Consider the following 23,378-nt stretch of genomic DNA (forward strand, 5'->3'; position numbering starts at 1 on the left):
ACATGTGTGCATACACATTATATATGCAAATGACTTTTTTTAAAAAGGCAGAACGCATAATTAATTGTTCTTGCCAAAGTTCTGTACCCCAGCATATAAGGAGAAGTGACATGCTGATTGGGGAAAATGGGTTCAACTGTCTTTCCATGTACTGGTGTGGTGAGACTTCACTTCCTCATAAGTCAATAGAAAGCATATGCCTTACTGATGGAAGTGAACCCTAAATAACACTTTTGGGAGGCCAAACAGAATCCCTTGTAAGTGTTCAGTAAGAGGTGGCTGGTATTATTGTGGCTGCTCTTGTGGTCTATCTGGGGTTGCTTTATCTAGATAATAATATTATCATGGGTCCTAAAATGTAAGCCACTAGGGTATTAAAACTAGTATTTAACTGTACATTCCTATAGTTTATGTAATTGTAATATTAACTATATTTAGTATACTTTAATAACTGTAATATGGCATGTGTTTCATGGAAGACCTGGCATTTGAGCTGAGTCTTGAAGAACGGGAAGAACGGGACTGAAGAGATGGCTCAACGGTTAAGAGCACTTGCTGCTCTTTCAAGAGGACCCAGGTTCAGTTCACAGAGCCTGATTAGTGGTTCACAGCCATCTAGAACCCCAGTCCCAGGGGCTTCAGCATCCTCTTCTGATCTTGGAAGGTACCAGCAACACATGTGGCTGTGCGTGCACACATGCAGGCGAAATACTCCTACTCATAAAGTAAATACTAAAAAAAAAAAAAAAAAGAATAGAGAGCATTGGGGCAGCATAAGCTACTGGGGATCTAAGGAATAAAAGCAGGCAGTTTTATTTGAGGCCGTTGTATTTCATGCCTTTCCAGGTTTCGAGTCAGTTCTAAGTCTTAGCTCCAACGCAGAAGCCCCCTGAAGCTAAGAGTTAAATGGAAATGAGGCCCCAAACCAAACACTTGTCAGGGTGGAGGCAGAGGCCTGTGGCTCAGCATGAACTCTCCTCCCCACTGCTTTCCCATATTTCCCATATTGACTCACCCAACCTGAGATTCCCCCCCCGGGAGCTGATCAGAACCCTGGACATACTGGAGATGCTTGCCTCACAATCAGTGCATTATCAGTATTTATGTTGAAAACCAACTCCCCTTTGGGACTGCTGGCTCAACTCTATTGGCACCTGCTGAATCCTTTAATATTTAAGTTCCTCCCTCTTCAAAGATCCACATCAGAGTCTTTCCTGAGGCAGAAGACCAAATGTTCTTGCACCTGGGAATTTCCCTTGTGGCCCAAAAGCCCAAAGCGAGAAAGCAGGAACGAGTCATGCAGAACAGACATTTTAAAGGAAGAAGGTAAGACAGGGAAGTGGGTGTGGGGTGCTTTCTTGAGGTCTAAAAACCACACATAAAGACTTAAATTAGCCTTTTCATAGCCTTCCCCCATCCCCATTAGAAGCTCACAAAACTCCCTTCCCCCACTCTTTCTTCTCTCTCTGCACTTGGTGCAGGGTGTGTGTGTGTGTGTGTGTGTGTGTGTGTGTGTGTGTGTGTGTGTGTGTGTGTGTGTCTGTCTGTCTGTCTGTCTGTCTGTCTGTAAGAAGGCAGTAAGTCAGAGCTGATATTTGTATTGATGTCTCAAAAAATGCTTCACGAAGTGTATTTGTAAGATAAGTCTAAAACAGTCATCCTCAGATGTTAGTGAGCACAAGAGGCATGTGGGAGCCTCTCAAGCTTCCCGTTTTCACCTGACAGCTCTGTGAGGTAGGTCCAGGACAGGCCTCCTGGGCCCTTACTTTAACACTGGCTTCTGGGCCTCCCCACATGTTTTCAGTCAAGGGTTTAGAATTTAAAATTCACTAGCTTCCCCCCCTGTCCTTCTATTCATTTGGGATAACGTTTAACTCTTTTCACCAATTTTCTCACTATGTGTAAAGTTGCCATCATTTATGCAGATGGATCATTTTCATCGCCCCCCCCCACCCCCCATTTTGGGAGAATGGTCTGTGGGTGGTGACGGGCTTTTTCTTGAATAGGATTGGGACAGGTGCGTCGGGAATGACTTTATCGTGTTGCTCAACTAGGGAGCTTGCATCCTGAGGTTTTCCTCATCCGAGCCAATTACGCTAAGAAGGAATGGAGCTGAACTGTCCTGCAATTTAGTTTATTCTGTTAAGTCAAAAGTTCTGCACAGAGCACATGTCCACAGAAACATAGCTTTATGTGCCAAGGAGCCCAGGGCTGCTGTGTACAGCTGTGTGCAGGTGTGAGGTGAAGCAGAGGACCAGAGATGCCCAGTGATGAGCCAGGTAATAAAGAGCCTGCCCCAAGTTGATCTTGCTTTCTTGGGCTACACCCTTTCTTGTCTCCTGGTAGAACATTCCAGGCACCTATTCTGAAGGAAAGAGACTTGACGGCAAGAATCACCATGTCCTTCGTGGCCTCTCTCCACATTTGGCACTGACTAAATTCTGCCTGTAGTTAAGGTAGCAGGAAGACAAAGGAAGGACTCTGGGCCCTAGCTGAGTCCTGGGGGAAGGAACCCTGCATGGAGTGCAGCTTCAGGAGAAGGCAATCAGAGAGAATGGAGGCACACACTGAGAACTTAGTAGAGGTGACAAAGATCTTCATATAAATTTGAAAAACATCAGAGGGGCCCCAGACACTCAAATTGCACAGACTCTTTGTTGTCTATCATAACTGAATAGTAAGACCCTAGTGCTGATGACACCAAATTCCTTGGATGCAAACAAAGAGAAAAAAGCTTTAAACTGACCAGGAAACTCTGCTTGTTGTGTAGCTTTCATGTGCTGGAAGGTGTTATTCAGGTTGCTTTTGAGGAGGGGGAAATATCAATGATTTTATCCAGCACTAGACCCTATAAGGTATGATACTGACTTGCCAGGCAAGATGTGGTCCACTGGTACTAGACTGTTTATAAGAGGTAACCAACCCCTCTCTTGATTGGATTGGAGGCCTTTGTGTTTTATTTATGCTTGTGCTATAAACGGGGCCAAAATCTATGGCTAGGGAAGTCATGAGCCCTAAAAGGAAACCTATTGGTGTTCCTCTAAATGTTCACAACTGTTAAACTCCATTCTAAATATGTTTATATCTGTAGATCTATGCCACCTCTGACCCTGGTCAGAGAAGCTTTTTGTTACAGTGAATAGTTACTAATGCAGAGACACATAACTGTTCAAAGCGCTGAGAATAAACAGGGATAGGTGTTCATCCATAGATGGATATCTACATCAGCCCCCCCGCCCCCTGCAAGGCACAAGGGACATCACAGAAGAGGGACAGAAGAAATGTAAGAACCAGAAGACGGGGAGAAATGTGAAACTCTGTCCTCTACACAGTATATGGCTGTTGTACATATGAACTCACAGCAGCTAAGGTTGGTGACGCAAGATCTGTGTAAGACGAAGCCAGTTAGATTTTCTAGAATGGATTAGGGAAGAGCTCCTGAGAACCCACGCTTACCTGAGGAACTACTGACAGTTGAGAGCTTCTAGGGGAGGCACTCTTCTTTGGGGATGGAGCCACCATTACATTCCCCATGCCAAAGAGAGAGCAGGCAGCGCTTATTAAACAAACAAACAAATAAATATAGAACTAGGACACGAAGTTGTGAGAAAGATGGGTGTGGCCTCCTAGGGACAGTTGGGAAGAGGTAGTAAGGACTGACTATGACCAAGTTATATATTGTACATATGTATGAAATTTTCAAAGAATAAATAAAAACACACATTTTAAAAATGTGAAGATCGAGGCTAAGTTGTTGTCTTAGTTTATCAAGTTCTTGCCGTGTAAGGATGTGACTTGGACCCCTGGACTCATGTGAAATCTGGGTGCAGCACGCACATGTAATCCCACTATTGGGGAGCAGGAGACAGGAAGATCCCTAATGCTCACTGTATAGGCAGCCAAGCTGATGAGCTCCAGGTTCAGTGGGAGACCCTGTCTCAAGAAGTTAAGATGAAGAGCAGTTGGGGAAAGCACCCAACATCGTGTTCTACAACAGCCAGACCTACAGACAACACTCCTGTTGTGCTCACAATGTAGGTCAAGAATTTTCAAAGGACTTAGCTGGGTGATTTAGCTCCACGTCTTTTAGGTGTCAGTTCAACAGCTCTGTCTGGAGGATCTACTTCTGAGACTGGAGGATAGCTCTTTCCCCTTACCCATTGTCTCTCCCTTACACACACACACACACACACACACACACACACACACACACACACACACACACTCAGTCATACAACCCCTGGTATAGATCCTTTTCCTCACAGCACAGCCAAGGTATTCGGGCTTCTAACATGGAAGTCAGTGTCCAGCTGGGTCAAGATAGAAAGAAGCTGCTCCTCCTTGCCCACTCATAGCTGGCACAGCATCGTTTTCACTGTGTATTCTTTTGGTCAGACTATCACAGGCCAACCCAGATTCAGAAGAACTGGAAGCCCACTGCTTTGGAGAAGGAGTGTCAGAATTCCATAGCCACTTTTAAGCCGATATAACTACACTTCCTATAGAAGATGAAAATTAACTTTTCTCCCAATTCCTTAAATCTATCAATACCAGTGACGTCTTTTTTTATTTAATTAATTTATTCAGATTACAACTAAACTGTTATCCTATCACTTGTATCCTCCCATTTCTCCCTCCCTCCTGCTTTCACTCTATTCCCCTCCCCTAGGTCTAAGCCCGAGGGGGACCTCCTTCCCCACTGGATGGTCATAGGCTATCAAGTCTCATCTTGGTAGCCTGCTTATTTTTTCCTTGAGTGTCATCAGGCCTCCCCACCAAGGGGAGGTGGACAAATATGGAGCACCAGAGTTCATGTCAAAGTCAGTCCCCGCTGTCTACAGAACTGAGGAGAATATCTTGTCCATTGGCTAGATCAGAGTAGGGATTCGATGTTTACTACTTGTATTGTCCTTGGTTAGTGCAATAGTTTGAGCAGACTCCCCTGGGCCCCAATCCACCCATCACAATGTTCTCCTTGTAGGTTTCTAGGACCGTCTGGGTCCTTTGATTTCCCCATCTCCTATATTACTCTTACCTAGAGTCCCAGTAGGATGTCCTCACATCTATCCCAATCTCCTGGTAAGTGAAGACTTTCATGGGGCATGCCTTTTGGGCTAGTGCCCAATTATAAGTGAGTATATACCATGTGAATCTTTCTGCTTCTGGGTTAACTCACTCATCATGATCATTTCTTGTTCCAGCCGAATGGATAGAGAAACTCTGGTACATTTACACTATGGAATACTATTCAGCTTTTAAAAACAAGGAAATCCCAAAAATTTTGAACAAATGGATGGAACCAGTGATGTCTTTAAAACTGGGTGGTTGTTGTTGTTGCCCCTGAAAGTCTGAGGATTCGGCCACCTAACATCAACAACACTTGAGATATCTAACTTGTGTTTCATGTACTCAGACCAGAAGTGAATTCCTAAGGCTGGTCAGGGATATGAGGACACTGTGGAGAGAACAAAAGCTGTTTTCAAATAGAAGGGCATGGCAGGAGAACAAAAATTAAAAAAAAAAAAAAGACTCATTTTAATGTAATTGATTTTTATCTCTGCAAATGCCCAGTCCTTCCTGTTTCAGAAGACAGTGGTACTGGGAAGGCTGAGTGATCAGTAACTCAATCTACAAAGCATTGTTCCATCAGCCTCTTGGGGAGGCTGAGAGATAAGTTCCTTGTTCAGTGATCTGCTTATGGTATCCACCATGACCCAGATGCCACCCTTGTAGTCCACACACAAACACATCTTTGTTGCCCCGAGTGTAGCGAATTCTTTACCATGAATAATTTACTACAACAAATGCTCCCTTTAGTTCTTTCCCTGTTGTTGAGAGCGTTTCAGCTCCCCAGAGAAAAGAAATCGGTGCTCAGTAGGAATTAAATGCTGGAAAGGCTCTTTAAACACTGAGGCAGACAAGAAGTGGAATGGCACGATTTGTCCTACAAGGACCACGAAAGGGATAAGTGAATAGGTTTGGGGTACAGACACAAAGCACCCCATTGTAAGAAGGCAGTGTGGCAGAGGCACGAGAGATGTGGGGACAGGAGTCATTCTGCCTGGGTTTGTACACAAGGGTCATCCCTTGGACCCATAAAATGATTCTTGTAGGTGAGGAACAGCCCACAGCTGGAAACATTTGCCCTGTGGGGCTGTTGTCTGAAGGGTTAAATGCCATGATCCTGGCCTAGTTCTTAGCATCCAGTAAGCATCTGATTCCAGCTAGCTGCCACTCTTATTACTATTATGGGACACAGGGACTCACATTTTTCTTTGAATGTGCAAACGAAATATCGTCTTTTACTTTGCCCAGTATTGGTATAACAGTCTTCAGGAGTCTATTACTACACTGGGGGCTGGGAAAGCAAGAATTTTAAATAGACCAAATGATGTGTTCTTGTCTTGAATGTTTCTGGGGAGTCACTCCATCTTGTTTGGGTCATCTGTATTCCCCCTCTGTTTCTAACCAGAAGGGAAGTGAGGTATAAGTAAAGAGCCAGGATGCCCCGTGTCTTCCTCAGGGTCCTTCTTAACTCTGGAGCAGGTTATGCCTTCCTGGCCTGACAGTGACTTCCCCCACATCTGTGACTCAAAACGCCTGCTTCAGACTCTGCAGTGCCATGGCTTTCGGCTCTCTGCCTCCACTCAGCACCTCTGCTCTCCATCATCAGGACATACTGGAATTTTGTCATTTTCTGTTTGCCAAGTGAAAGACCCTAAGGAGCTAGGAGTCCTCCCTCCCAGTCACCGCCCTTCACTGTAGTTCCAAGCACTGGGCCAAATGCTCACGATCTCTCCAGACACTGATTACTACGTGAAGGAAGAGTGCACAGCTTTGCTTCTAGGAGATAGTGAACCATCTGAGGCATTTTTTTATTGTCACAGTAGGGAGATATTTTCAGCCAGAGGCATGACTTAACATCTTACAGGGCAAAGTGATGCTTAGGAGTACTGGATATTACAATAGCACTGGGCTTGAAAAAAATTCTGATGCTGTGAGCCCACAAGCTCATCACGCCCACCCTGAGGGAGGCATACCACCCACAAGACTCAAGAGTCTCCATCTTCCTAAAGCCTCTGAAGTGTTTCTAGCATGCAAGACTACATCCTTCTCCTGATAACTGCGGTTCTATCCCTGAGACTGGAGAAAAGGGCAAACAAGGACATAGTATCCCTGTCTCTCTGCCTCTCTCTTTACTGGGACAGAAACACCGGGCCTTCCCAGCCTTTCCTTTATGTCAGAGTTTTCCCAGACATCATTTCTTCCTACTCTTTGCAGAGGTGCCATTTGCCCAAAGCATGGCATTACCAAGGGAAGGTAAACTGAGAAATGTTTCAGAAATGCTTTTATTAATATTAAAATTATTATATAACTAGCCATTTTCCTTATGTCGGGCGTGATAAAATATGCACCAAATGGAACTACTTGCACTATAAAGAATTTATTACTGTCACAAAGATAAAATGAATAACCCGTATATTGTTTGGGTTCTTTTTGTCCAGGTGGCATATCTTGTGTTGTTGGGCCGCTCTCTGAAGAAGCCTTATTCCTGCGCTAATTTGTTGTTCCTAGGAGTGTTTTCTCAGCTTCAGGCCATCCATAGGGTGGAGGTGGTGTGGACTGCTCTGGGCTTAAAAGCTGCCTTCAATCAATGAGGATCATCCACAGAAGAGTGACCCCCAGTAGAATACAGGCTCAGATGATCATCATCTGCTGGAAGTAGCACACCAGCTAGTTATCTCGTCTCTCTGAGCTTCAGTTTCCTGCCCTGTAAAATGGGCTTAGTGATCTTATCAACCAGATAGCATGATTTGGTTACTTGGGTTGCCTTAACACAACATCAGACTTGATGCTTTAAACAACAGAAGTTTATTTTCCCATCAGTCTGGAGCTTAGGCACCCATGATCAAGGTGCTAACAGGATAGCTTTCTGGTGATGACATTCCTTCCTTGACTTCTTGAAGGCCAGCCCCTCATTGTACCCTTAATTGGAGGATTTTCCTCTGGGCAATCTCAAGGAGACAGGCAGGTAAAGGAAGGAAGGGAGGAGGAAGAGAAGGAGGGAGAGAGAGAGGGAGGGAGGAGTAGAGGGAGGGAGAGAGAGAGTGAGAGTGAGAGAGAGAGAGAGAGAGAGAGAGAGAGAGAGAGAGAGAGAGAGAGAGAGAGAATCTCCCTGAAAGGCCATCAATCACAATGAATTAGGACCAGACCACACACTTAAGAATTAATTTAACCTCCTTACTTATCTCCTAAAGCCCGTATCTCAAAATAAAATCACATCAAGGGTTAAGACCTTGTCATGAATTGCAAATGAGATCACCCGTATAAAGTATTTGAACCAAGAAAGCGCTCTGTGATTAAATATGATTATCTTAATCACTGTGGTCACTGCTAGTTTTGAGTACAAAGAATCATCTATCCAAGAAGGCCAGCTAATTGATTGACATCTACCAAGGGAAAGAAGTTTACTGAACTATGAAGGAGAGATAAACCAGTTTTTTAGGATCACAAGTGTGGGATCGGAACGGTCTTGTGAGAGAACAGGTGAGGTTAATCCACTAGAAGACCAAACATCTCGTGCAGGAGCTTGATTGTTGCCAGCTGAAAAGATCCTGTGAACAGACCCTGGGAGGAGATATATAAATGAGCCCAGAACTGGAGGCAAAGTTATTTTGGGAGACTTTGGATAGTTTTGGCTGTTCATTGCTGCACTTTGAGACGCTCCTAGAGAGAACTGCTTGGGGCTCTGGCTCCTGCTGAGGTTCTGGGTTCTGGTTATACCAGGTTCCAGCAGAAGAAATCCTGCTGATTACACCAGGAGAATTGTTCCTTGGAACTGATATCCTTACGGTTTTGTTATTGTGTTCCTTAATCCTCTTTTACTATTGTTTTGGTTAGTCGGGTTATAAGTGGCACACGCTCAGTTAATAAGATATAATAAAATATATTGGTTAAGAAAATTGAGTCTACAGAACTATAGGAGAATAACACAGTATCAGATCCATACAGCCAGACCCCAGAAAGTCCCCATGTTAGGCTGTAAGGAAGAGATGACCATGTGAAGGAAACCAGGTCACCTATACTGCAGGAAATAGCAGGAAGAGCTCCCATTGACTTAAGACTTAGTATGGGTAGGACACTTTCTTTTTAAATTTTTTTCCTAATGTTATAAAATAATTACATCATTTCCCCCTCCCTTTCCTCTCTCCCACGTTGCTCTCTCAAATTTATGTCCTCTGGTTCTTTAGTTGTTGATACAATGTGTGTGCATATGTGTATGTATATTCCTAAATATAAATACTAACAGTTCAACCCATGTAATTTTATTCTTATCCAAATTATTTCAGAGCTGACCACTTAGGAATTAATCATCAGTTGGGAGCCTCTCTCCCAGGAAAGACTATTTCTCCTGCTCTCAGTATTCCTTAATTACCTATAGTTTCTTGTCTGGGGTTGAGGCCTCATGATATTTCCCCCTCTGTATTAGCGTGCCTGTTGCTGTCATTTTTGTTCAGGTCTTATTTGGTCTTGTTAAAGAGACTTCATAAGTGTACCTTCCCTAAAATTTCTAGGAGACACAGTCTCACAGAAAATTTCCTGTTTTTCTACCTTCAAATTTTCCACCTGCTCTTCCTCTATGATCCTTGAACCTTAGGTACAGAAGCTATGTCTGCCATTTGGGACTGAGCACCACATGGTCACATCGGCTCTGTGATTTGATCTTTTGTGGTTTTCTGTAATGATCTCCACCTGTGGCAAAGAGGAAAATATTGATGAGAGGTGAGACCTATGCATATTTGTGAGCATGAGGACAAAATTTTAGAATGCCGTTGGGCAGTACCCAGCCTTAGTAAAGTGACAGTTGTAGGTTCTTCTCCAAGATCCATGACTTCAATAGTCTTGGCTAGTTGGCTAGATTTCCAATGCCAAGCATCATTTCCCTCTTGTTGGACCGGTCTTAAGTTCTATTAGAGAACTGTTGGTTACCACCAAGCTATGCACACCACTACTGCACCCTTAGGGATATAGTGCCGTGCTAGACATTGTTGTGTTTCATAGGCATCATAGCTGAATGGCACAACTGGTTGATTCTCTCCCTTGGAAGCTTGCATAGCCCCTTCTCCTACCATGACAGTGCTCAGCAATGAAAGCTTTAGGGTAGATACAACTTTGATTTTTGGGTCCTGTGTCTGAAGGGCATGCTGTCTTCAGCAAGAGGGATTTGCCTTCAGCCTCTGGGAGACTACCAAGGGCAACAACAATAGCTTTGAATGTTTGGAGAGTCTGCTGGACAACACTGACCGACGTTTCAAAAGAAGGCCTCTCTTGCCTAGTAGTAACATTTTTGTTAGATAATCTATAGCTCATACGGGAAATTTTCATTTAAACTATGTGTGCATATGTATATCTATATGCAGACTTATATTGCTGTTAATTTAATGTATGGACAAATAAATGTTTATTACTAGTCCTATACTTATATGGCAGTAATATCTAATGCACTATCATAATTAAAAAGACACAGACACCTGTTGTATTTTAGAATAAGCTTTATTTTACCTGCGGCTGGGCAGATACTAACCCCCTAAACTAAATTCCAATATCCCTCATCCTCTATTCCATGCCATCTGTTCTAACAATTTCTATCTGGGCTCCCTCCCATCCATAATCCCAAAATACTTACTAAAGTTGTTCATCTGGGCGGTTGATTTTATGTGGAACTTTAGAGTTCTTCCTCTGGGCCCACATGGCAATTCCCTTTCTTCCTCCTCTGGTCCCAACTGCTTCCTCTTCCCAAGATGTTGTCTATCCCAAAAGCCCATGAACCTTTCCCATGCCTACCTTCCCCCAGCCCTGCCCAGGTATCGACTTTCTTTATTAGTCAAACAGGGAGGCTAAGTTAAATGGCAGTACCTGGGGTACCTGACAGTCTGCAGGAAGAATCTCAGGGGGCAAGCAATTAGTAAATACAAAGAACCAGACCCTACTCCAACAGATTCGTATGAATTATATGTAATTTTAGGTAAGCAGGCTTAAAATATGATTTTCTTATGACTTTTCCAGACACTCTTACTGTTATTTTTTTCTTCCTCCTTCTGTATTTATCTCACACACACCCCCCTCTAATTAACCGCAGCCCTCCATTTTCCCATTTCCTTCTTCAAGTTGGTTGTACCCTGCTACTCTGCTCTTTAGTGCCTCCTCCCACACCCCATGGTCTCTTTTCACTGTCCTGGTGGTTTCTCTTCATATGGTAGAAATCTTTGGCCTTTTGCTGTCCTGGTTTCTGCAATTACACCAGGCTATATATCCCCATCTAAAGATTTAGAGCTAGGAACCTCAGATCAGAGAGAACTTGTGACATTTCTCTTCCTAGGTCTGGAATACCCCCACTCGATATGGCCTTTTCTAGTTTTATCCATTTACTTACAAGTTTTGTAATTTTATTTTTTTCTTTACCAAGAGCAGTACTGCAGTATGTATGTGCAACACATTTTCTTTATCCACTCATCAGTTGAAAGACATTTAGGTTGTTTCACTCTCCTAGCTATTGTGAATAGTGCCAGTGAACATGGCTGCTCATTGTCTTTGGTATAGTCTCTAATAATGCTCTCCCAACAACATGAATATATGAGAGAATAGAGATTTTGAGAAATGAGATGGTCTGGACAAGGCTACGCAATGGTTGACAGAAGCTTGACTTAGTTTTAAGTTGTATCCCAACTTCCATCTCACATACAAGTTTGGTGCTGTAAACATAGAGACTGGAGTGTGTGTCCATTCCCCAGAGTCATCATTAGCTAGAAAGAAGAGCTGGCCTCCATAGCAACAGGCTTTATGGAGAGTGATGTCCAGAGTTGGCTTTCCTGGCATTCTTAGGGGGCTAAAAAAAAAAAAAAACCACCATCCACTTCCCTCTAAACACTGTAGGCTGACAATTACTATAAAATTAGTGAGACAACAAAAGTGAGGACATTGTGTCAGCTAGCTATTACTGCATAACAAACAATTAGCTCTAAAATTTGATGAGTTAAAACAACAGACATCTGTTCTTTCTCATGAATCTACAAGTAAGTTGGGTATTAGTTCATCACAGCTGGGCGCAACTGAGTGTCTCTGTCTACAGCTATACATCTGGGGGCTCTGAGCTCCTTACAGAGTCATCTAGGGCTCTGGCAAGGGGAAACAACTACCTGGAGAATAAGATCAGAGTGCAAAAAAGTGAAAGTGGCCACTGCTACCCACACTCTGTTGGCCAAACCAAGTCATAAGGCCCTAGGGAGTGAAGTCTGGGTTGTTCTGTGTTGTTTTGGTTTGTTGAGGACTCTACTAGCGCATGGAAAGGGTGTGGATGAGGGAACTACTGAAAAACTGAAGCCAATAATTCTGTCTACCAAAGACATTTTCTCCTGGAAGTCTGGTTACATAAAGCGGGTGGAGTGGGGAGAAAGAGTCTATAAAATCCCACTAACTGTCAAAAGATTTGCTACGGAGGACTTTGTCTAGGAATAAAACACCACACTTTCTCATTTTCCAACTGAGATAATGAAAGACAAACCCTCCCACCCTCCCACTTTCCCCTTCCTTTTCCTTAAAAAGTATACAAAATTGTAGGATGCCAAAATATTAGGCAAGCCTGGCTATAAAGAGATTCCCTCGGTCTCAAAAGTTCAACCATCTACACAAGCAGCATTTGGCAAGTCTCTACAAACTGTGTCCTCTGCATTTGTGTCTCATAGTCGTCCATATTTGGTATTTGATCTACACATCTGATTTATAAACAAAGACACCAGCCTTACTGCTTGCCCAATAGGAATGAATGTCCTAAACAAGCAGAAATGAAAGTCTCTAGAAACATAAATCAGAAAGCACTGAGGCCGGACTTTATTGCAGGAAGCCAGGAGGAGGCCTCCAGAGGCATGAATTCCCTGGCTATAGCTATATTTACTTCTCCTTGGGTTGTTGGCTCAGCCATTGTGATGGAGGAGTTGTTTTTATTGGAGAGGTATAAACTTAATTTCTTTTAATTTTTACGTTATTAAATTAGGTTATATAAGCACATTTTCATTCAAGTCTATAATTACTTTGAGCATTACCCCTACTTCTCTTTGTCACCGCCCTTCCCTCTCCTCCCTGTCAGTCCCCCTTGTTCCCCTAAAGAGTTTCACTTCTGCATTTGTGTCATATATATAGGACCACAAATGACATAAAACATAGTATTTGACTTTCTGAGACTGACCTAATTTGTTTAAAATATGATTATTTCCAGTGTACCTATTTTTCTGCAAATGACATAATCTCATTCATCTTTAGAGCTGAAAAGGTTTCACACAAACACACACGCACACACATACACACACACATGCACACGTGCACACACACACTTTTTTCCTTCATTGACAGGCACCAAGATTAGTTCCATAACTTCACCATTGTGAACTGTGTTGCATACAACACTGAATTGCGGGTTCCTCTGTGATATGTTAATTTGTAGTCTTTTGGGTAAATGTCCAAGAGTCTCATAGATAGGTCTCATGGCAGGTTTGAACTTTTTTGGTGGGAGACCACTAAACTGATCTTTATAGTAACAGGAATAGTTTACCTTCACACCAGCAGTGAATACTGACTCCTGTCATTCCACATCCCCATAATCATTGGGTATCATTTGTTTTCTTCATGACTACCACTCTAACTAGGATGGGATGGAATCTCAATGCAGTTTTAGTTTACATTTCTTTGATGGCTAGTGAGGTTGAACTTTTTTCCACATGTTTATTGGTCATTCCTATTTCATCTTTTGAGGACTATCTCTTTTTTTTACTAGCCTTGTTGAGTTGTTTGATTTCTTGTTTAGTCTTTTTAGTTCTTTGTATCTTCTAAATACTAATTCTCTATGAGATGGATGGCTAGCAGAGTTTTTCTCCTACCCTATAGACCATCTCTTCACTCTCATAATTGCTTCTTTGCTGCGCAGAAACTTTTTAATTTTATGAAGTGCCATATGTCGATTATTGGCCTTCCTTCCTCCCAACTGGAATCCTATTCAGAAAGTCCTTGCCCTGTGCCGGTTATCATGTGGTTTTTCCTATTTATTTTTTTCTATATGAGAGTGCCAGGTCTTATGCTAAGCTCTCTGATCCACTTGGACTTGATCTGTATACAGAGTTAAGAGACAGAGAGCCCTGATTTCATTCTTCTACCTGTAGATACCAGTTGCCAGGACCCGTTGTTGGGGACATTATCTTTACCCAGTATATATTTTTGGCTTCTTTGTCAAACATTGTCTGTGTGGGTTTATATCTATTTCCTCTCATCTATTACACTAATATAGTATCTGTTTTATGCAAGTTTCATGCTGTTTTATATCACAATCGTAGTGTAACTTGAAGTTAGGTTCTGTGATGCCTCCAGCATTATCCTTTTTGCACAGGGTTGCTTTGGCTAATCAGGGTCTTTTGTGCTTCCTTCTGAATTTTAAGATTTTTTTTTCTATTTTGATGAAGTGTCTTGATGGAAACTTCCACAACTCTGCAAATTGCTTTTGTTAATATAGCCATTTTCACAGTTTTTAATTCTTCTGATCCATGTACATGGGAGGTCATTTTACCTTTTTCTTCTTCTTTTTCTTCTTCTTCTTCTTCTTCTTCTTCTTCTTCTTCTTCTTCTTCTTCTTCTTCTTCTTCTTTTTCCATTTTATCTTCTAGTGTAGTGTTTTAAAGTTTCAATTGCAGAGGTTTTAGCACTTCCTTGGTTAGGTTTATTCCAAGGTCTTGTTTTCTTCTGTTAGACAGTCATGACTAGGACTATTCCCCTGATTTCTTCCTCAGCACATTTGTTATTGTTTATAAGAAGGCTATGGGTTTTTCATATGTTAACTTTATATTCTGCCACATTGGTAAAGTGTCTTTGAGATTGGAGATCTCCGGATTTCTTACATATAGAAGCACATTGTCTGCAAATAACAATACTTTGCCTGCCTGCCGTCCTATGCTCATCCCTGTCATCTCCCTCTTCGTCCTTTGTTTTTTTAATTGAGGGTACACAGTGGTGATCCCCTTGGTATCATTTCAGTTTTTCCTTATTCAGACAGGCTCCATTGTGCCAACTTCTGCAATTCCTAAGAAGGAAAGGAATAAACTCTTTCCAGGGGTCTTTGCAGCATCTGGGTACCTTCCTATTCCCACTTCCTTAAGCAATAAGAAAATCTTTCATGTGCCATGGTGCATAGGCCTATATTCATATCTCTTCTCAGTCTGGGTTGCAAGCCATTTCTATCAGCAAGTGCATTCTATACTGTTGCTAAGTGATGGAAGATAGAAAAGAAAGAAATTGCATTCTCTCCACAGAAAATACTGGCCAACCACTGGTGGCTTCAGAACTCTTATGGTTTTTAGTCTCACTACAACTGGAAAGTTGGGAGTTAAGCGTTTTGGGGCTTTGCTTATAAAACACAGACTTAAATCAGATAACTAATTTAGAAGCAATTACATCGCACTTTATTCTTTTGCCAAAGGGTGCTTTATCATAGCTTGCTCTCCTCTCTAGTCTTCCTTTTAAGTCTCAAAAACATCTTCTCCCGAGTCAGGAAAGCAAGCAAGCGCACACCTTGCATACTACAAGAAAGGGTGATCCTTGTGCCCACATTGCACAGAGGAGAGGCTGGGTTTCATAAGCAGCAGGCCCTAAAGACTTACTCAAGTCTGCCTGATCAACCTCTCATTCTTTGGGGATATTTTCCCACTACGAACATATGGACTGTGTTAACCTTTAGTTTAAGAAAGAAAGAAAGAAAGAAAGAAAGAAAGAAAGAAAGAAAGAAAAGCTAAAGTCCAGTAATTTTATGACAGTAAGGCCTGATTCCTTTCTATGCTTGTTAGTACAGCATCTGGTTATATGGGTATATGACAATAAACGTCTTTGCATAATTAAGCTCTCCTGCCTAATGCAGTGTCCTCAGGCTCTACAGTGAGTGCCCTTTAAGAGTAGCCTAGCCATATCCATGTTTAGTCCACCTCCCATGTGACTGAATATCACCTCTCCAATAGCCTTTGGTTGCCCCTTCAAGTTACATGCCCCATGGTTTATTTCCAACAGTACTGTAAATGAAGTCCACTAACTACTCCTCCTTTTCAGGAAGCATTTCCTGTGACCTTCCTTTACTGTGGGTCCTAAATAACAGACAGCTTCTACGTTAGTAAAAAGTCATTGGAGCTACTGCATTCACTTTAAAAAAAAATACACTAGAGACCTCTAGACTAGTGCTTCTAAGCCAGGAGTGGCTGGGCTATCTGTGTTTCACAATGTCTGCAGACATTTGAGTTCTCACCCTGCCTCGGTGGTTGGACAGTGGGGAAGAGTGCTGCTATCTCTGGTAGCTAGATGGCAGGTGCTCCTGCACGTGCTTCCATGCACAGGAAAGGCCTCTACAACAAAGAACTCCCCAGCATACAGCGTGACGCATGAAGAGACTGAGAAATCCTTCTATCGATCCTGCTGCACTTCAAAGGGAAGTCAGGCAGTCTCTGAGCATCTCCACATGCCCTAAAGATACAATGAGTTCTGAGGATGAAGGATCTCCGGTGCCATTCGCAGACGTGTTTACACTATTCTATATTTATTTGCAAAGCTTATGGAAAGAACATCACCCATGCTCACATAAAGCATGTATCCCAGAGGAGACTGCTTAGGACTGGTGCAAAGCAAATAGCCAGACTAGATGTTTGCAGCTTCAATTTTGACACTTAAGAAACCATAGTGATCCACCACAGTGGATCGATGTGTTGAATCCATTTTAACAAAAGTTTATTCTAGGGAAGATTTATTTATATGTAGCTGAGAAGATTAAGTCAGGGTGGACCCTGCCTTCAAAAGATTAGTCTCCCTGGAAGAGACCACGTCCACCCCAAGGGTCATGATGTGAAAAGAGATGAAGCCAAAGTAGAGCAGTTGAGATTACTTTAAACACAGCCCTGCATCCCTTGAGGGAGAAAGACTGGCTGGAATGGGAAGAAGGTCAGACAAAGGCAGTGCATGTGACCATTTTTAGTTTGGTCTTTAAAAACTAGTATGGTATCAATACACGGCTATGTGAGCAAAGACTCAAAGGAAAAACAAAACAAAACAATGTGTGTGTGATGATCATCTCTACAGTGAAGAGTAGGGAAGATTTCATTGCTATGTAGAGAAGAGAACAGGATGACTGAGTATATGGGTACCATGTCTAGGATGGTGTTTTTGTTTTAACTATCTGCAGATGGAACTAGGTAAATAGGTACCACCTAAGTCCTCGGTCTCAGGAGGCCCTAACTCCTAATGTACTCCCTACACATCTAAATAGTTCTTCCATAGACTCAATGAGGAGTGAACATTCATACTTGCCCAGGAGGTCTAGCTTTGCCTTTCCCATGCCCTCAGTTTCCAGGTTGCCAAGGCAGGCTCGCCTCTTTAGCAGGCCTGCTGAATGATGACCAGGAAGAGTATGGGGTTATTGGCAATTCATGCCAAGTGTGTGGGGAATATTTCTACTTTATACAAAGACATCGTCAACCTATCCTAGGCACCACAGAGCCATTAAGTCCAGATGCAAACCCCCTCTCCATCTTCTCAGAAAATGTACTGTGTCACCAGGTCAGGATTAGAAAGGAACACTGGCTGTACATGCTGAGATGTAAGCATTTATGCTAACTCCATGGCAGTCAAGACTGCCGGGCTGCTAATTCTAGCAAGATTCCCTCTGTCTACAAAATTAGCAAGTAACGGCTCAAGTAAATGTATAAATAGAAAGGGTGATTTTCATATAAATATGAAAGGGCCAAACAGTAGGAAAGTTAGCAGATATTTCTTTGAATAAGGACATCTTAGGAAATGACTTGGCAAAAGAAGTCTTTGTTGAAGGTTGGAGAGGCTAAGCGCAAGATTCCAAAGCCACACTCCCCCAACTGTGAGATTCACTTGAGTTCCCTGAGGTGACATAGTGTTTCACTAACACAAACTCTACAATCAGATAAGCTTGGAAAACTGCAATAAAGATTCAATGACATCAAGTCTCAACATACTCATGTAGAATATCACCTTAAATTTTCTTTTTAATAATATTTTTACATATACATTTAATATTATTATACATATATAAAATAAGCTAAATAGAGCAAGAAGAACCATGAAGCAATCAGGAATTATATAAATGTTATATTTATAGTGTTTTGGCTATTTGTATTTGGCAACCTTGAAGAAAACGTCTTTCCTATCTTGGTGTGTCTAAAATTCTGAATGTAAATCAATATCTATCATGTCTCATCTCTATTAACTTAAAACATCTATCTAGACCTAAAAACATCTTAACCCCTAAACAACTAAGCTTAATTGTAAAACTAAACTATTTGATCTTTAACCTCATCAGAGACTTGAGAAGGAATAAAACTAATTACCTGAGTAAACTGGAAGTATAGGTTACCAGCTTCTAAATAGAAAAAATGATAGAAACAGTTTGGAGCCTGAACAGTCACCCATAACTCTCTATAACATTGGAGCATCATCTTCAGCCTTCTGGCCCAATATATCTGACATAACATATTTGTGAGGCGGGAACTACTGAAGACCTTCTTACCCTGTTTTGGCAGAGTTTGGCCATTGACTCTACCTGCATCCAAGCTTGCCTATTTTTAAGCAGAATTCTGTCAGCAGCCAAAATGAGGACATTTTGTCCAGTGGCTTGTTTGTCACATTTGAAGCCATCTCTATAAAGAGGTTCTTTGATGTTGATCATCTTCTTTGAGGTAGGCTGGGGGTTGCCAGAAGTTAACCTGTCTTATTGTCAAAGAATCCTTTAAAAAATAAAAACATCTTTAAAAGCCATCTTCTGTAGGACTCCGAGGTTTTTGAAAACCTTATCTAACTAGTTTACCTTATCTGTCTATAGAATCATATTTATCTGTTACACCTAGGATGTATATTCTTGTGATATAAATAGACTAGTAATTGGCATGACCATGATTTGACCAACTGACAATTAACTTGTCTAACTTATTTATCGTAAACAGCTTGCAATAGCACTTTCAAGGCATTGGAGGTAAATCTTGTATTCTACTTAAATGGTATGGGTACAATAATTCATATTAGAGTAGAAATATATATTATGTATGTGAGGAATAATCTTAAGTTTGAATTCTATACTGGTGCATTGAAATTAAACTTTTTTACATCAATATACAAATTTCTATACCAATGAATTAAAAATAATCATGTGAGCATAATTAAGGCCTTGTGTTAAGGAATCAACTCAATAATTTACTCTTTGTCCTATCAGCCCTATATACTTCTATATTCCCCCTTCTTTCTTTTCAGCCCCTATCTCCAAACCTAAGAAAGAAAGATAAAGGAAAAGAGAGACATCCCTGAGTCCAACCTCATTTTCTTTCTGGATAAGACCAATACTAATTTATAGCTAACTCCCAATGAAAATAAACATCTATAGCTCAAGAAAGCAACCAACCCCCATTAAGAAACCTACCCAACACTCATTAAGGGAGATGGGGCATCATTCTCTTAGGGTTTCTTCTGGCTGATTTGGAAGGATTAATACCTTCGTAGGGGCCCAAATAAAATTGGGGGAAGTGGTTAAACAAGCTAGGAATAGCATTTGTGGTCCAGTTTCTACATGTTGAGAAATACCAGACTTAATAGAAGTCCTGTGTGTGACAGTCTGAAATGCTGGTCCAATTGGAAACGGAAGCTTTCTCCTAAGTTGTCCTGGGAGCTCTCCTATTCTGATGGAGAACAGCAACAGAAGCACTTGGAGCTGGAACATGAAGGATGCAGGATGTCAGCATCCAGCATGCTGAGAGGAATGAATCCTGTCGGGTCTGATCCAGCTTGAAAGTCTGGTTCTTTTGTTCTGAAAACATATAATTTCTCACAAGCATTATACAGTCCTAAAATTATAAGTGTATGAGGTATGCAGGGTGCACATAACAAGTAAGGCTAGCTTTCTGCTCTTTACATGAGCAGAAGAAAGACATCTGTAAATCTTCCTTCATGCCATACAAAGAATGGCATCTAGTCCTAAATCACAGAGATTCTGTAACCAATAAGAAGCATTGTCCATGTCTCAGCCAGTCTCAGAGCTATTCCTATGTAGTGGGATTAGGAGTATAAACTACCTGCTTGTTCTGCAGTTTGAATCCCGATTGTAGCCCCCTCCCTCATCACCTCCTGATCACACCCTCCCTCTCTTATCCCCTCTCCCTCCCTCCCCTAGCCCTCAGAAAGGGGACCCCTCCTCCCCTAATTTCTGACCTCAGCTCATCAAGTCTCATCTGTACTACCTGTGTCCTCTTCTTCTGTGGCTTGACCCGACTGCCCTGCCAGGGAGAAGTGATCAATGTTGGGGCACCAGAGTCCATGTCAGAAGTAGTCCCTACTCCCCATATTATGGAACCCACAAGGAGACTCTGTTACCTATCTACTACATCTGAGCAGAGGGTCTAAGTTCACATCATACATGGTCCTTGGTTGGTGATTCAGTCTCTGTATTGTAGTGTGTTTATCCTCTATTATGCAGCTAATGTCTCCTTAGGAGTGGGTATATACCATGAGTGTCTTTCTGGGTCTGGGTCTGGGTTACCTACAAACATTTCATTAGCACCCAGTTACCATGCACATGTGCATTGTGTATGTAGATACACTCACCCATGCATGTGTGTAGACAGTCCAGAGGTCACACAGGGATTCTTTTTCTATGGCTTTCCAACTTACTTTTAGAAGCAGGACTTGTCATTGAATCTGGAGCTTAGAGTCTCAGCTAGACTGGCTAGCCAGTGGTCCTCTCGGATCTGGCCCTCACTGCTGGGTGACAGATGCCCCACCACACTGGCTCTTGCTTGGGCACTGGGGATCTGTGTGCATTCACAGAGCATATGTTACCTCCTGAGCCACCTCTCAAGTTCCAACTTGTACTTAGATGTTTTACAAGCACATCCTGTGAGCCAGGGGCTAGCCTCAATACTTCAGAAACATACTTTAATTCACCTGAGTCTCATAACATACCTGTGAAGGAGATATTACTGTGTGTATATGTTATTTTTGAAACAGTGTCTTACTATGCAACCCAGGCTGCACTCAAACTTGCAATCCTTATCGTCTCTATTTCACAGATGAAAGAAACAGATTCACGACAGGACTGCCGATGTCATTCTGTCAGTGAAGTTTCACAGTGTGTGTTTTGCAACTGATATCTAGAGCATGCTATAGAAAACACAGTCCCCAGATGGGCTGTCTAGGGAGGGAACCTGGCAGGAGCCAGGCTTTGTTTGGAAAATCCCTTAATCTGCTTGTGATTATTGTAGGCATCCCCACTGACATTTATTTCCATGCTGTTGTTCCAATAAAATCTTTTTTGTTAGAATGGTCTGGAGGCAAAGGTAAGAAGAGGATGATTTTAAAAAAATAAAAATAAAAATAAATAAAAAATGAAAAATAAATTAAAAAAGAAGAGGAGGATGCTGGGCTGAGCGTGCCACAACACACACTGCCAAAACAGAACATATTATCAAGAGTCATCATGTACTCTTGATGTGTATTACAGACACAGTGAAGACCTGGAGCCTTAAGGGGGATTTAGCATGGCCGTGTCTCTCACTTTACACACTAGTGAGAAAATTGGTTCTGAGAAGAAAGTCTTCCTAACAGCTCATAGAGGTATCTGGCTCCCCTTTCTCTTCCTGATATAGATGTCTGTGTACTGCTGACCCTATCATTGCTCATCCTGAAGGCTGAACAACTTACACTGTCTTACCCTGAAAGAGAGGCAACCAAAAGTCACTCTTCATTGACACCAGTGGCCCTGAAAGCTCCACCCAGCTGTCTGACATCTTGACTTTTCAACCCCTGCATTTGGCTTTCTTAAGTTAGATTTAATACTTTAAAAAAAAATCTATTGAGAGAGAGAGAGAGAGAGAGAGAGAGAGAGAGAGAGAGAGAGAGAGAGAGAGAGAGAGAGAACGAACACAGGGGGTATCTTGGGAAGACAGAAGAGGGCATCAAATCCCCCCCTGGAAATGGAATTACAGACGTTGTAAGCCACATAATGTGGGTGCTGGGAACCAAACTCCTGAGCTCTGTCTAGGGCAGCAAATGCTCTAAACACTGAGCCATTTCCTCAGGCCAGTCACTTCCTCAAGGAGCAAAGTACATTTCATTCTATTGAATTCTAAGTTAATTTTCATTACTTAAACAATCCTTAATCTACATGTGAATCCAATATGGTTTGTTACATGATAGATATAGCCAATTTTTATTTGCCAAATAATTCAAAGTAAATGAAGGTATTTGGAAGAAGAAGAAGAAGAAGAAGAAGAAGAAGAAGAAGAAGAAGAAGAGAAGAAGAAAAGAAGAAAAGGAGGAGGAGGAGGCAGAGAACAAAGCACAAACTCTAAGTCTTTAATTTCTCCAAAATGCTGCTGCTTGCCACGCCAGGAAGATGCACACTAGACCGTGCTCTTCAGAAGAACAGAGCTGCTAAGCTGCTGGGAGGTAGAGATGAGCACCCTTTGAAGGTTCGTGTAGGAGGGAAGCCTAAGGAGCCACCCCACAGCTGCGGAAGCTGCCAAAGTCCCTGGGAAAGTAGCACAAATCCTGCCCCCACACATGTCACTGTCACTGAACCAGGCATGCTAGGTCTAAGAACAGGGAGACCTTAGAGAAAGCTCCTGACACAGTCTTGTATGTCCTCCTCCAAGCCCTGGATCAGGCCAGGCAGAAAGGAGCAGGTCTGCCACTGGGGCCCAGAGAACTTTCCTCCAGCCTGGTCCACCCCAGCCATGGACCTGATGGCTCCCAGGCTCCTGGTTACTATGTACTCTGCACAGCTGCACACAACATGGCAGACACAGCTACCTTGTTTCTCCCCAAAAGGAAACTCAGCTAAGAGCTAAGCTTTCTAGATCATGAACCGTGATCTAAGGAGATGGAAAATAAGCAAATACAGATATGCATGAGCAAACAAGACAGAGGGGAACACAGAAAGGATCATTCGCCCAACCAGGTCAAGGAAGTAGTGACGTGCTTAAAGCAAGGGAAACAGGATGCTCCTAAAGCACTGAGATTAAGAAGGGTAGTGTAGAAAATACAACGAGCCTCAATATTACAGCATGCTAAAGAAATTCTACCTTGCTACATGTAGGCTCAAACCATTTTTTTTTTTTTTGATGAATTCTAAAGGGGAACATAGAGTTAATAAACATCCGAGTCCCACCTCTTCCATTAGGAAACCCTCCCCAACCTCTTTAAATTCACATGGAACTCTGCTTTATGTGTCATGTTCTTGAATGTTCTGGCCTGTTTCTTTGCCTATCTATCTGCTTTGGGGTTGTGGGGGG

The 23,378-nt window shown here is 42.2% G+C and overlaps 1 long non-coding RNA gene across 1 annotated transcript in view; it reads left to right on the forward strand.

The window, feature by feature from the left end:
- The first annotated feature begins 1,143 nt into the window (after positions 1 to 1,143).
- Positions 1,144 to 23,378, forward strand: part of LOC311592195 — a 43,366-nt gene continuing 21,131 nt past the window's right edge. Inside the window, exon 1 of the long non-coding RNA XR_014777333.1 lies at positions 1,144 to 1,326. This is a non-coding gene — a long non-coding RNA (uncharacterized lncRNA). The remainder of the gene's footprint in view (positions 1,327 to 23,378) is intronic.

This window comes from Acomys minous, assembly GCF_964271855.1.
Source record: "Acomys minous genome assembly, chromosome: 2".
NCBI classification, from domain to species: Eukaryota; Metazoa; Chordata; class Mammalia; order Rodentia; family Muridae; genus Acomys; species Acomys minous.